Source organism: Dipteris shenzhenensis, chromosome 9 (genome assembly GCF_047967505.1).
Source record: "Dipteris shenzhenensis isolate YYH24624 ecotype China chromosome 9, Dip_SZ_1.0, whole genome shotgun sequence".
NCBI classification, from domain to species: domain Eukaryota; kingdom Viridiplantae; phylum Streptophyta; class Polypodiopsida; order Gleicheniales; family Dipteridaceae; genus Dipteris; species Dipteris shenzhenensis.
Window position 1 is genome coordinate 19,886,894 of NC_141604.1, and position 12,976 is coordinate 19,899,869.

Here is a 12,976-nt window from a genome sequence, read left to right on the forward strand (position 1 = left end):
TATAACTAATATATATATATATATATATTAAGAGTAGTAAATATACAACAAGGCAAAACAAACATAATAATGAAGCTTAAAATGTAACCGAGAAAACTCAAAAAGTCAAGAGACGAATTTAAATAAATGTATATAAATAAATAAATAAATAATATATATAGATATATATAATCAAGCGCCAACTAGGAAGAGGGGTGGCATAAAGCAAAGAGGGAGCCAGGGTCGTGAGAGGCACCCCAAGCCATGACAGTAGTAGACAAAGGCTGCCAAGAGTGAAGCCATCATCCAATGTATAAATACAAGTAAAAGGGCTGGCATTATCGCACAAGCAAAAGAAAGACCTTAAGAGATGCAAACAACCATAAAGGAAAGCAAGAGAGGAAGAGAGTCACCGAGATGTACCTCTTGAGAAGTGGCTTAGAAAAGCTTGGCCAAGAGGATATGTATAACAGTAGTGATAGCGCAACTTGGTGAAGGTGGTAATGCTAGGAAACCTGAAGTGGAACTATGAGGCGAATGAAAGGTGGCTTGAGCCATCGCATAGGTGAGCTCCATAACAACATGATGGTATCACATCGGTTGTGTATCACGATGTAGCAAAAAGCATCACCACGAACCAGAGAGAGTGCCACTTAGCACGAGAGAATACAATGACTAACAAAGTGTAAAGGATAGGAGGAGGGAAGAGGAAATGACCAAGGGAGCTATGAGGGAGTGTGAGTTGAGATGTCATAGCTACCAAAGGAGCTAGGTAGTTAGTGCTTTAGACGATGCCTTCAGGAAAGACAACTAGTTGGAGGAGGTTGGAGTTGAAGTAGAAGATCAAGGTGAGGCATATACTGAGAAGTGGCTTTATAAGAGCATGAAGGGAGATGACAGACGTCTTGTAAGGGAAAGGAGAAAAAGACGTCGTCTAAGTTGAGAGGACCCGCCATGCAAACGAGCAAATCAATAGCTTTGTCAAGGCTATGAAGGAGATGATCAACGACAATCAATAATGGGAACCAAAAAAGACAATCGACAGTGAAAAGGAGGAAGCACCTGTGAACTTGCCAAAAGAAAGTGATGGGAGAGTGTTGAAGGCCTCTCAATAGACGAACAATCAAGTGAAGAAGAAGGGAAACCACAGTAGTGTACAAGGGAGAAATCATGCATTTAATAGTAAATGCCAAAACAGAATGCACGTAGCACACGACTCAACCAAAAGCATTAGAAGAGACCATGTTTCAAGAGCCTAGCATAATTATTACATGCCATGCAAGGACTGGGGCGGTGAGGGTGGTGTCTAAGCATAGGTTTACAAGGGAAATTAAGTTAAAGTAAGTGTACCGGTATTAGAAAAAAAAATTTATTTAGGTACAAACATAGACATTGGCATGTTTTAGGATATTCTTAAACATATATAAGTGAGTACATACATAGTATACATATTTATAAACACTTTAATATGTATATACCAAAATTTTCAATGGATTAGTGTTTCTTTAATTTAATAGAAAGTTTGGGTCTTGGTCATAAGAAACGGGGTTTGAATTGACCCAAAGTAAGGGTTTGCAAAAGGGTGTGTGAATAAAGAGGGGTGGATTGTGTGTAGAAGTTTTTCTAACTAAATCCATTTAACTAAGTACAAGGATTAAATAAACTGAATTGAGACCGAATTTGGGGGGGGAAAGGTCACATTAATTGCTACAATACATAGGGACTAAAGGGGGAAGGGTGGGTTGCATCAAATGTGAAAGGGAGGATTTTTGTAGCCTCTGAGTGGGAAAGTTGTTAAGTATGGGTAGGTTACAAAGCTCAAACACCATCCAGGGAGGTTACAAAAGTAAAATGGTAGAAACAAAAAATATCAATCTTTTAAAAAATGAAACATTATCATTATAAAGATCATTTAAATAATTGGGGGGGGGGGGGGGAACATACTAGGGTAATTTGTGCAGCCATCAAGAGTTCATGCATGTGTGAGACATGGGAAGTTGTGCGTGCGTGCGTGCGTGCGTGTGTGTGTGTACCACCCCCAACCCAGAGGTAAGACCACATGCTGGGGAGTAAGTCCACCATGTGGAACTTACTCTCCACCTAATAGAGTCAATGCCATAAAAAAGGATTTCTATGATAAGTGTCACAAGTGATATAACAGTGGTGCCATTAGTAGATGCATAATCTAGTTTTTGGAACCAATGTTTCTACACATAAAAAGTAATCATTAGTAAACAAAGGAAAGGGAATCAAAATAATTCCATTGATAAACATTTAACCATGCTTTAAAAATTATCCTATGATTATGAATTAATTATATGGTACTAGCCCGACCGAAGGCTAATTGGGAGATCAGTGTGTGTGTTTAGATTTAATAATCCCATCAATAAATGAACCATACAATTAATTCACTCATTTGGATAATTATGAAAAGCAATAAATTAAATTTTTTAAAAGAAAATTAAATTGAAGTAACCTTTGGCTATATTGCAATCCAAAAATTTGGTAAGGAAAGCAAAAGAATTGGCAACATAATTTTTCTTTATATTGAGTTTGCAAACTTTAAGCGAATAATAATTACAAAAGTGTCGAATCTGTCACGTAGTCTAGGCTGTGAGGTCAGGGTCCACTTACCTGCCACCATCGAAATCAACCAGTTGTTAGAGCAATGAAGTCGAATTTGGGTAGATAGATAATGCCTGTATCCCATGGCTTGTTATCGCTTTACTAAAGAACTTGAACGAACGTTTCGGAATTCTAAGGTAAAAAGAAGCTTTGAAGGAGATTTAGTAAAGAAAATAACAGGGGTTTACATTTTATTTAGCAAAAAAACGGGAACCTAAATATAGTTCTAGAGGCTAACAGATAAAAGGGAAGGTGATCACGGGGGTTACTCAATAAAAAAATAGAGTAAACCACATAGTGCTCAGCCAGACAGAAAAAAGTGAAGGGAGGGAACCACTCCCTTGTGTAAAAAAGCCTAACAAACACTCCCTTGTATATATAATCAAGCGACAACTACGAAGAGGGGCGGCATAAAGCAACGGGTGCCGGGCCCATGAGAGGCACCCAGCCATGACAGTAGTAAACAAAGGCTGCCAAGAGTGAAGCCATCATCAAATGTACGAATACAGGTAAAGGGGCCACCATGATCGCACACAAGCAAAAGAGTAACCTTAAGTGATGCAAACAACCATAAAGAAAGCAACAGAGAAAGAGAGTCACCGAGATGTAGCACTTGAGAACTGGGTGAGAGGAGCTTCGCCAAGAGGATATGTATAACAGTAGTGATAGTGCAACTTGGCGAAGGTGATGCTGCCAGGAAACCCGAAAGTGAAACTATGAGGAGAATGAAAGGTGGCTCGAGCCATCGCGTAGGTGAGCTCCTCAACAAATGAGGATATCACATAAGCTGTGTATCACGATGTAGCAAAAAGCATCACCACAAACTCAGAGAGAGTGCCACTAGCGAGAGAGAATACAACAACTAACAAAGTGTAAAGGATAGGAGGAAAGAAGAGGAAAGGACCGAGGGAGCTGTGAGTCAAGACATCATAGTTGCCAAAGGACCCAGGGAGTGTAAGTCAAGACATCATAGCTGCCAAAGGAGCCACGTACTTAGTGCTTTAGACTATGCCTTCAGGAAAGATGACTAGTTGCAAGAGGTTGGAGTTGAAGTAGAAGATCAAGGTGAGGCATATACTGAGAGGTGGCTTTAAGAGAGCATGAAGGGAGATGGCAGTCGTCTTTTAAGGAAAAGGAGAAAAAAGCATCGTCTGAGTTGAGAGGACCCACCATGCAAACAAGCAAATCAATAGCTTTATCAAGGCTATGAAGGAGATGATCAAGGTGACAATCAATAACGGGAACCAAAAAAGAAAATTGATAGTGGGAAGGAGGAAGCACCTGTGAAATTGCCAAAAGAAAGTGATGGGAGAGTGTAGAAGATCTCTCAATAGAACGATCAAGTGAGGAAGCATTAATTCCTTAAATCTATTATATATATATATATATATATATATATATATATACATATATATATATATAGCGTAGTAAAGATACAACAAGGCAAAACAAACATAATAATGAAGCTTAAAATGTAACTGAGAAAACTCAAAAAGTCAAGAAACAATCCCTTGTGTAAAAAAGCCTAACAAATCAAAGAATTACCTAAGTAGATTAATTTGTAAAGCGCCGTCAGTTTTAGTGTGGGAGAATTTTAGAAGCTTAACCCAATCATTGAAGGAGAGTGTTTTGATGAGTAAAGGGGAGTTTTTTTGCAAGCGTGTTGAGATCGTGAGTCCTAATAAAAGAAAAGAACTCAAAAACATGGAAGTAGGAGAGTACCGCTTGAGAAGCAGGAGAGGGAGAAGGAAGTGGGTTGTTGAGGGTCTTGACTGGAGCGAGACATCCCAAGAATGTTTCTAAAAAGAAGGGAGAAAAAGGAGAACCAAGTTAGATAAAGGAGTCAAAAAGCCAAAGAAAGACCTTGATGACTTAAAGGTCCTATGTGCAACCGTCCAAAGTTGCAGGGGAAAGTGTATGTGTGTAGAAGACATTTACAACACCCCTTTCCATAGTGAAGAGAAGACAATTTAGAGTAGGAATGAGAAATGTTTAATAGATAAGCTTAAAAATAAACATCCACTAAGAATGAAGTAGCAACAATGGAGGGTGAACAATTTTTTCTATTAAGTAAGAGGAAATATGAGCAGTAGAGCTTTGATAAGTCATTGGTAGCATTACTTTTATTGAAGAGGGGAGTCTGCCTACCTGCCACCATTGAACAAGAAAAATGTGGTAAGAACCTTAGTTGGGAAGACGGGTGTCATAAACACCCCTCCCTTATTATCGGAGTCACAATAAAAATAAACACTTAACAATGGACTTACAAAGCAAGTTATAAAAATTATGAGTGCAAAGTTTGTATGGAGTAATGGCATGATCACTAGAAGTGAAGCATTTCCACAGACTGAAAGAGGAATTAAGTTTAATGAAAAAAATTATAGTTATGAGCATATAGAGGGTAGGGAGAGAGAAAATGTTAGGAGAGCCCATTTAGAAAACATTAGGGGAAGGATAGTGAATTGGGGGGGGGGGGAGGTGAATGTGTGATAGGTAGGAAAGACAATAAGTAAGAGGGGGAAATTTGGAAGGAGTTAAAAAAGGAAAGTAGGGGGAAGAAGTGGGAAAAAGATAGTTTAAGGCATAAAGAAATAGTGTGCTAGGAGGGTGGGTTAAGGGAGATAGAAAGATTAGGAAGAAATAGAGAGATAGGTTTAGGTATTATAAAGAAATTAGAGGGGGAAATTGCATAAAATTAAGGGTAAGGAGGGAAAGAAAATGGAGTATGGACACATGTTGAAAATATCAAGAAATAGAGGGAAAATTTAGAAAATAAAAGGATAAGTTAGGATTATAAAAAATAGAGTGGGAAATTGTAGAAAATTAAGGGTAAGGAGGAAAAGAAAAAACTAAAGACACGTGTTAAAAGTATCTAGAAATAGAGATGAAAATTGAGGGAAAAAAGGGGGGGTGGAAAGGGGGGGTGGTAAAGAGGAAGAGAACTTATAATAAAAGAAGAGAGAAAACAATTAGAGAGGGGCCAATAAAAAAGCAAGAAGGGAGAGGCGAAGGTTTGAGGGGGGTGTAAATTAAGAATTAACAAGTAATAAAAGGGGGGTGGGGGGGTGGTTTTGATTTAAATAGCAAGGAATAGATTACATCGTAGAAAAAGAGAGAGAGAGAGGTAAAGAAGAGATTTTTAAAGCCCGTGAACTGGAAGGAGGTTAGAAAAACGTAAGAAAGTATGAAAGAGAGAGAGTGTGAGCAATAAAGACTTGTGAGTCCATCGAGGGCTTGAGGTGAAGGCGAGAATCGCCTAGGGTACCAGCCTCATAGGTTGTGTACATCCATTGCGGGCGGGAATAGGGAGGAGCAGAAGGATGGCAGCCTGGCACTGTGGTGGGACCGACGGCTGTAGTACTAAGGCTTTAGCTGTTTTAGAGGTGGTTAGAACTTAGAGCAAGCTAGAGGCTTGGACTTAGAAGAACATGGGTGCTGCAGGATCGGATAGCCAGGGTGCCACACGATCCTCGAGGTGCAAGGACTAGCTTTGTGGCATGTGCGGCTAGTGTAGCATGGCGACAGACTGCAGAGCAAGAGCTTTTAGAGCCTCAGAGGATGCACAGGAATGGGAGCTTAGAGGTCTCATGTGGTAAGTGCGAGCTACGAGGGAGTAGGGGAGCATGGAGCATGAGGTAAGGATGAGTGGACTATGGGAGGAAATAGATGAGAGGAGGAGGTTTTTGATAGGGGAGGGAGTCCATAGGTCAGTGAAGGGAAGGTTGGGAAATAGAGAGTTGGTAGGGTTAGTCGGTTTAGTTTGCCAAGTAATAAAACCAAGGGTCGGCGGGAGAGGAAGCGGTTGAGGGCCAGAGACGTAAATGTACTTATGGTGGGGTGAGGGAAATTAGGACAAGTAAAAAATGAGTGGGAGAAGTGAATAAATTAGGGCAGGGGGGAGTAGGGTATATAGGATTTTAGAAGGGATAAGTGGAAAATAGGGGAACAAAGGTAAAATAGGGGAAATTAGGGAAAAATAGGGGAATAGAAATAGGGGAAAATAGGGGAAATTTAGGGGGAAATAGGGGGAAATAGGGGAAAATAGGGGAGAGTTAGGGGAAGATAGGGGAAAATAGGGGAAATTTAGGGGAAATTAGGGAGAAATAGGGGAAATCGGGAAAAATTGGGGAAATTAGGAAGAAATAGCGGAAAATAGGGAAAACAAGGTAAAATAGGGGAAATTAGGGGAAGAATAGGAAAATTATTTTTGGGAAAAAGCAAAAGAAGATTTAGGAAATTTAAGAATATTAAGTTAATTAAAATAGTAAAAATTTAAAGGACAATTTAGGATAGTAGCAGGGAGAAGTTGGGAAGGGAGAGGTTTTATTGGGGGGAATTAGGAAAAAGAGGAGGGATGGGTAGGGAAAAGGAAAAAATTAAGAAAAAATGTGAAGAAATGTAAAAAATTAAGAGAAATAGGAAAATAAAGTGCAGTTTAAGGAAAGGAGTCTAGCAAAGAAAATTAGGAGAAATATTAGGAAAATGTTAAGTGAAGATCGGGACCAAGGGGGGGGGGGGGGATAGGGGAAAGTAAAAGTAAAGGGGGAAAGGGAGAGGAAGTGTGTGTGTGTGTGTGTGTGTGTGAGAGAGAGAGAGAGAGAGAGAGAGAGAGAGAGAGAGAGAGAGAGAGAGAGAGAGGTTAAATTAGTAAAAATATATTAAAATCTTTGATAAAATAGTTTTAAATGTTGTGAAATTATTTTTGATTTTCTAAATTATTAAAAACTTTAACAAATTATTTAAATATGTTAAAATGTTTATTGAAAATTATTTAAAATATGTTAAAATATCAAAAGATTTAAACTATTCCTCTCTCTATCTCTATCTCTGTCTCTGTCTGTCTGTCTGTTTGTCTATCTGAATCTATCTATCTATCTATCTCTCTCACACCAATAGGTTACTACACAAAACAATGGAACTTATGCAAATCGCTGGATGGCACAAAGAGGGGCTAAAATGGATGGAATTATGGGGTATAACCGCTCTGACATCCCCAAAGATGCGAAATCAGGGAGTTAGTGATGTAGAGAATGCTACAGAAGCTATGGCAAGAACTAGGAGCAAAAATGCAGTTTTATAAGCAGGAAATCAATCCGATGGATAGCTATGGAATGCAGAAATACCTCAGGGAAGACATATCAATATTTAAAAGACATTTAATCTATAAAATTAAAACCAGCTCACATGATCTCGAGGTGGAGAGGGTGTTGGCTCTCTCCTACAACTTCCATAGGAAGAGCAAGGTATTCTCAATATGTAGGGTTCCGAGGCTTTTTGTCACCTACAGATATATTGGGGTTGTCGTTTGTAGTATACGTGTAGCTTAGGACCTCGAGTCATGTTTCGGTGAGAGACGTTGGCTTAAGTGTGGTAAGCAAACATAGTGCATGCATGTGTAAAAGAAACGTGTATCATCATGGCTGAGGTAATGAAGACCTTCATCTTCATTGGGGGTTGCAGGGTTTAGGAGGAGTTTAAGGGTTAGAAGGAGGTTCCAACATTTAGAAGGAGGTTCTAGAGTTTAGAAGAAGTTCAAGGGTTAGAAGGAGGTTCCAAGGTTTAGAAGGAGGTTCAAGGGTTAGAAGGAGGTTCCAGGGTTTAGAGAGAGGTTCCAGAGTTTAGAAGAGGTTCCAGGGTTAGAAGGAGGATCCAAGGTTTAGGGTAGAGTACAGGGTGGAGAACTCGTCTCCCTCGTAGATCATGGAGGTTAAGGGTTGAGGAACTAAGGGTTTAGGGGGAGCATAGGAGTGGGAGAGGAAGAAGGCGTAAGAGCATGGGGGAAAGAAGAGAGAGGCAGGAGGAGGAGGAGGAGGAGGAGGGAGGAGGAGGAGGAAGAGGGAGGAGGAGAAGGGAGGAGGAGGAGAAGGGAGGAGGAGGAGGGAGGAGGAGAGGGAGAGGATGGGTTCAAGGTTGGAGGAGAGGGGAGGAGGAGTTGCAAGGTTAGGACATGCTGTTGGACATGGAGTGCAAGGAAGCATGGACACTTGAGACAATTGCTTGGAATACCAAATTAGAACTTAATACAATGCCCCAAAGAGTGTGGGCTTCATTCCATTATGGGGTATTTATACAAGTTGGAGAGCTTGTCTCTCTGCATGTAGGAATTGTAACACATTCTCTCTCTACATGTAGAACTTGCATATAGAAGTTGCATGTAGAACTCACATGTAGGAGTTGTATGTAGAACTTGCATGTAGAACTTGCATGTAGGAGTTGCATGTAGGAGTTGCATGTAGAACTCGCATGTAGGAGTTGCATGTAGAACTCGCATGTAGGAGTTGCATGTAGGAGTTGCATGTAGAACTCGCATGTAGGAGTTGCATGTAGGAATCGTATGTAGAATTTGCATGTAGAACATGCAAGTTGGATTTCTAAGAGGGATTATTTCTAGCCTTATGCAAGTACAACTGGAGCTTTGCCACTACTCTACACACACATTTTGCTCTACCTAAGTCCATGTTGGCACAGAGACAGCATACTCTCGGATCCATTTTATTACCCATCCTCGAGTTATGGCTGATTGTGAGCATGTACCTGGGTTGCCATGCTTTTAGTCCAGTAGTTGTGGAACTTGTGTCATGCGAGTCGATCTTGCTGTAAAGCCTTGGCAACATACAATTTTTGCTCAGTTTCCAGGTAGCCTATATCCACCATTTTCTTGAACAGAGATATGTGGCATGCTTCTAAGAAGATCACTCTTTGATAGAGTCAGCTTGTAATATGAGCATCAACCCTTTCATTGGGATTGAATCGGAGTGGAGGCAAATGGGAATCGAGGTAACATGGGACCTCCAGAATGAATTCCGATGTTTTATAGAATATAGCACTTAGGCGAAGGAAGCGATCAATGTTGCCATGCATTATTTGCTCATGCTGCTGAAGTGCTCGGAACATTGTGCCTTGGATATTCCATTCGACACCAGAGTATGGTTTGATCATTGGCCAATTAATGGTTCGATTCTCATCCAAAGTGTGTATGTTGGCTTCCCATTTTTTACGCCGTGGAACTGCATAGAACTTGGGATGGCACCTGAGACATGGAGGTGCCTATAGGTACTCCTTTAAGAAGATTACATCAAAGAGCTTGGGGCCGGTGCCAATCAGGTTGTGGATCCAACTTGCTAATCCAACCTTCACTAATTTGATGCTGACGAAGGTTGGTAGGAAAGTTGTCCAGGGTCCATCCACTTATATCAGGATATTTGCTCCAAAATTCCTTGATGGGGTTACTGGGAAGTGGTATCTCATCCAAATCATACCCATCATTGGAACTTGGCATGGCCGCACGAATTAGATTATCTGGATCTTGATATTCAAAATCAAATACTGTGTCATTTTTTGCTGATGGAAGCACAAGTAGTGTCGGAGGTGATGACAGGGCAGGGAGAGAATCTAGGGAGATGGGGAAGAAATATGGTAGAGTGTTATTTGCAGAAGGGGGAGCAGAGGGGAGTGGGGAAAGAACTAGGCAAATGGTTTGAGCAGCTTGGTAATCCTCAAGGGTGCAAGGGAGGGGAAGAAGCTAGGTGTGAGGGGCTCATAAATTTGTGACTATTGGGTTAGTTGAAAATGGTGAGAGGCATGAGCAAAGAGACGATGGAGGGAATGGATGTTAGGATGGAGCTCGGGGAAGGTTAAGAGGGTGGTAGCAGCAAGGGTAAGTGAGGTTATGATGTTGGCAGAAAGAGTGGTTAGATATGGGAAGTTGGATGTGAGATAGGCCTTGTCATCTTCCAATACTTTTTTTTGTTGGTGCGATGGGATCATCAGCTGCATGGGTGGGATGTCGATTATGTCATACCTTGCAAATAATAGGGATGGCCTTTATAGCAATGGCAACAAACGTGCAATAACCCTAAGTGGAGGACTACCCATGAGGCATACATATGCAATGAAAGCATTCGTCCTGAGTGCTATAAACCCGGCATGTGTAGATAGGCAGAAGATATTTTTCTCATCTTCAGACAAGTCTTGGCAAATTATGCGCAGGATTTTGGTCCCAATGGAACGTTCCCATTTGATTGTTGGATGAGCAGATATGATCTTGATTTGGAGTTGCTTCCATTGGATAAGCACGCATGCGTTGAGGTGATCTTCCAATTGTAGAGCAGCCACAAGCTCTTGGTACACCACCATTGTGCATTGTAGTGGGGCTTCATTGGTGTTGTCTTCCAATGCCTCATTGTTGTGCACTAGCAATTGGAGTTCAAGCTTGGAGATGATTATCTTTTGGGAGTGCATCTCATTCATCTTTTCTTTGTATTGATGGTAAATGGTTGTATATGCCTCCTTAAGCTTTCTCATTTGCAAGGTGACCTTTGCCTATCGAGGAATGTCTTCAGTGGTATTGGACCATTGGTCCAAAACTTATGCTTGTGAAGTGCTGGCCTCTTGAGCGCTAGCAAGTTGGTCTTTTAAGATTTTGGATTCCCTTGTAAGCTCATCAATGCTGAAGGCACGTACTACCAAAGATTGTTTCATGTCTTTGCAATCCTGGAGCTCTTCTTCTTTGTGAATTAGAGTGAGTCGAGCTTGTGCCACTACCTCCATTTGTTGAGCATGTGTGGATGTCAATTAGTTATAGTAGGTCTGTAGGATTGCCGTTGATTGTACTGCTACTATCAGCTGTGTTTGACTTTGGTGGAGGTTGAAGGTCACATCCCTCACTGCCTTCTCTTGAGCTTGGAGAGCTTGGTTCATGTGCACTTCTTCTACCTCCTTCTCATCTATCTCTGCCTGAAGTGCCTTGACCTCTATGGCGATTGCCTGGAATTGTTCTTTGATTTCTGTTGCAGTTTGTCTTTCCAATTCTCTTGCATATTCTTCCTTGGCGAGGCTAGTGAATAGTTCTGACATTTGGATCATTTGGCTAGCTCGATGTTGGAGAATGATAGACGGTGATGAGGTCTGGCGATACTGCTAATACAAGTGGTGCCCATGTAGCCATCCCGATGATTCTGTAGTACTTGGGAGAGGTTGTTCCAATGGTATTTTAGTCCCTTGTGTACAATAGTCATACTATTGATCTGGCACTAGCTCCCCTTGTGGCTCATCGACTGGCATGGCGTCGATGGGCGGTTCAAGTGCTGATGTAGCCTCAGGCTCTGGCGCCGATCTTTCCTTAGGTTTTGGTGCTGATCTTGCCTCAGGCTCTAGCTGCTGCTATTGTTGGGGATATATTGGTTGCAGTTGTGCACCGAGTTGTAGCATCTCGTGGGGCAATTCCTCAATCCCGACCTCCAGAATAGGTAATTCTTCTAAGGCATCTGCACTTATCAATGTGATAGTAGGAGATGTTGGTGATGGCTCCCATACTAGTGAGAAGGGTATGTCCAACTCCTCAATTGGTTTTGGTGACTAGGGCAGAGTCATTTCTCTTTCTTGTAGTGCTTTTTTTATGATTATAGCCAATAAGTGTGGAATTTTACATTTTTGGCCTGAAGAACCATCTAGTTTCTTTATAAAGAAGATGACGAAGTGCTGGACCCAGTCTTGTTTTAGCTTCCTACTCAGCAAGACAAATGTGTAGAGTGGAAGGGATCGATTCTTGCCACACTTAACCCCCAGGATTGTGGATAGAAATTGTGCTACTTTCTTGAGGTGATGGTCAAGGATTGTGCGAAGCAATATGCTGTCTCTATGGATCAGTGTGCCCTTGGTGAGGAGAGACTGTACTTCGAGAAACTTTGCATCGGCAGGCTATTTAGGGTATTTGGTACCTTGTGTTGGCAGTGAGAAAGCCCTTTGAATGACTGTACTGTCAAGCATAATGTTTAATGGGCTCTAATGTATAGTGATTGTACCATACTGGCCAACCTTTGCATTGCTAGAGTGGTAAGAATGGAGAAAGTCCTTGATGTATGTGGTCATTGTAGGACTGTCCTCCAAGGATTGTAGGCTCTCATGCAAATTGCCTAGACCCCTTTGCTCTAAGTAAGATGTTGCTTCCTAGGAAAGAGCATAAGTCGAGGTGGGTGGCCAAACAAGTTCCAGTGATTGGGCCTTGTCAATGGCTATGTAGGTCGGTGGTGACTGGGGTGGCATTTGTTCGTCTTGGTCATGCACTGAATCCTCTTCCGAGCTAAAACTCTGGACCGCAAAAGCCTGTGGTCATCGTGGTTGAGAGGATATAGATGGCTGCGAACTCTGGAGGGGGTCTCGTGGTTTAGGCAGTGGGCTCTTTTTGTGCATCCTCTTTAGTGGTGGCATCTTTTCTAAACCTGCATCCATGTGCATGTAGTGTACTATTGATCATTAGATTGGTTGGCATGCTAGTATGACCTTTCTATGTGTGTGTGAGAAATCTTATTTTTATACATGCTTTGAGAGTGTGAAATGAAAGTGTGTGGTACAATTATTCATGCAATCATCT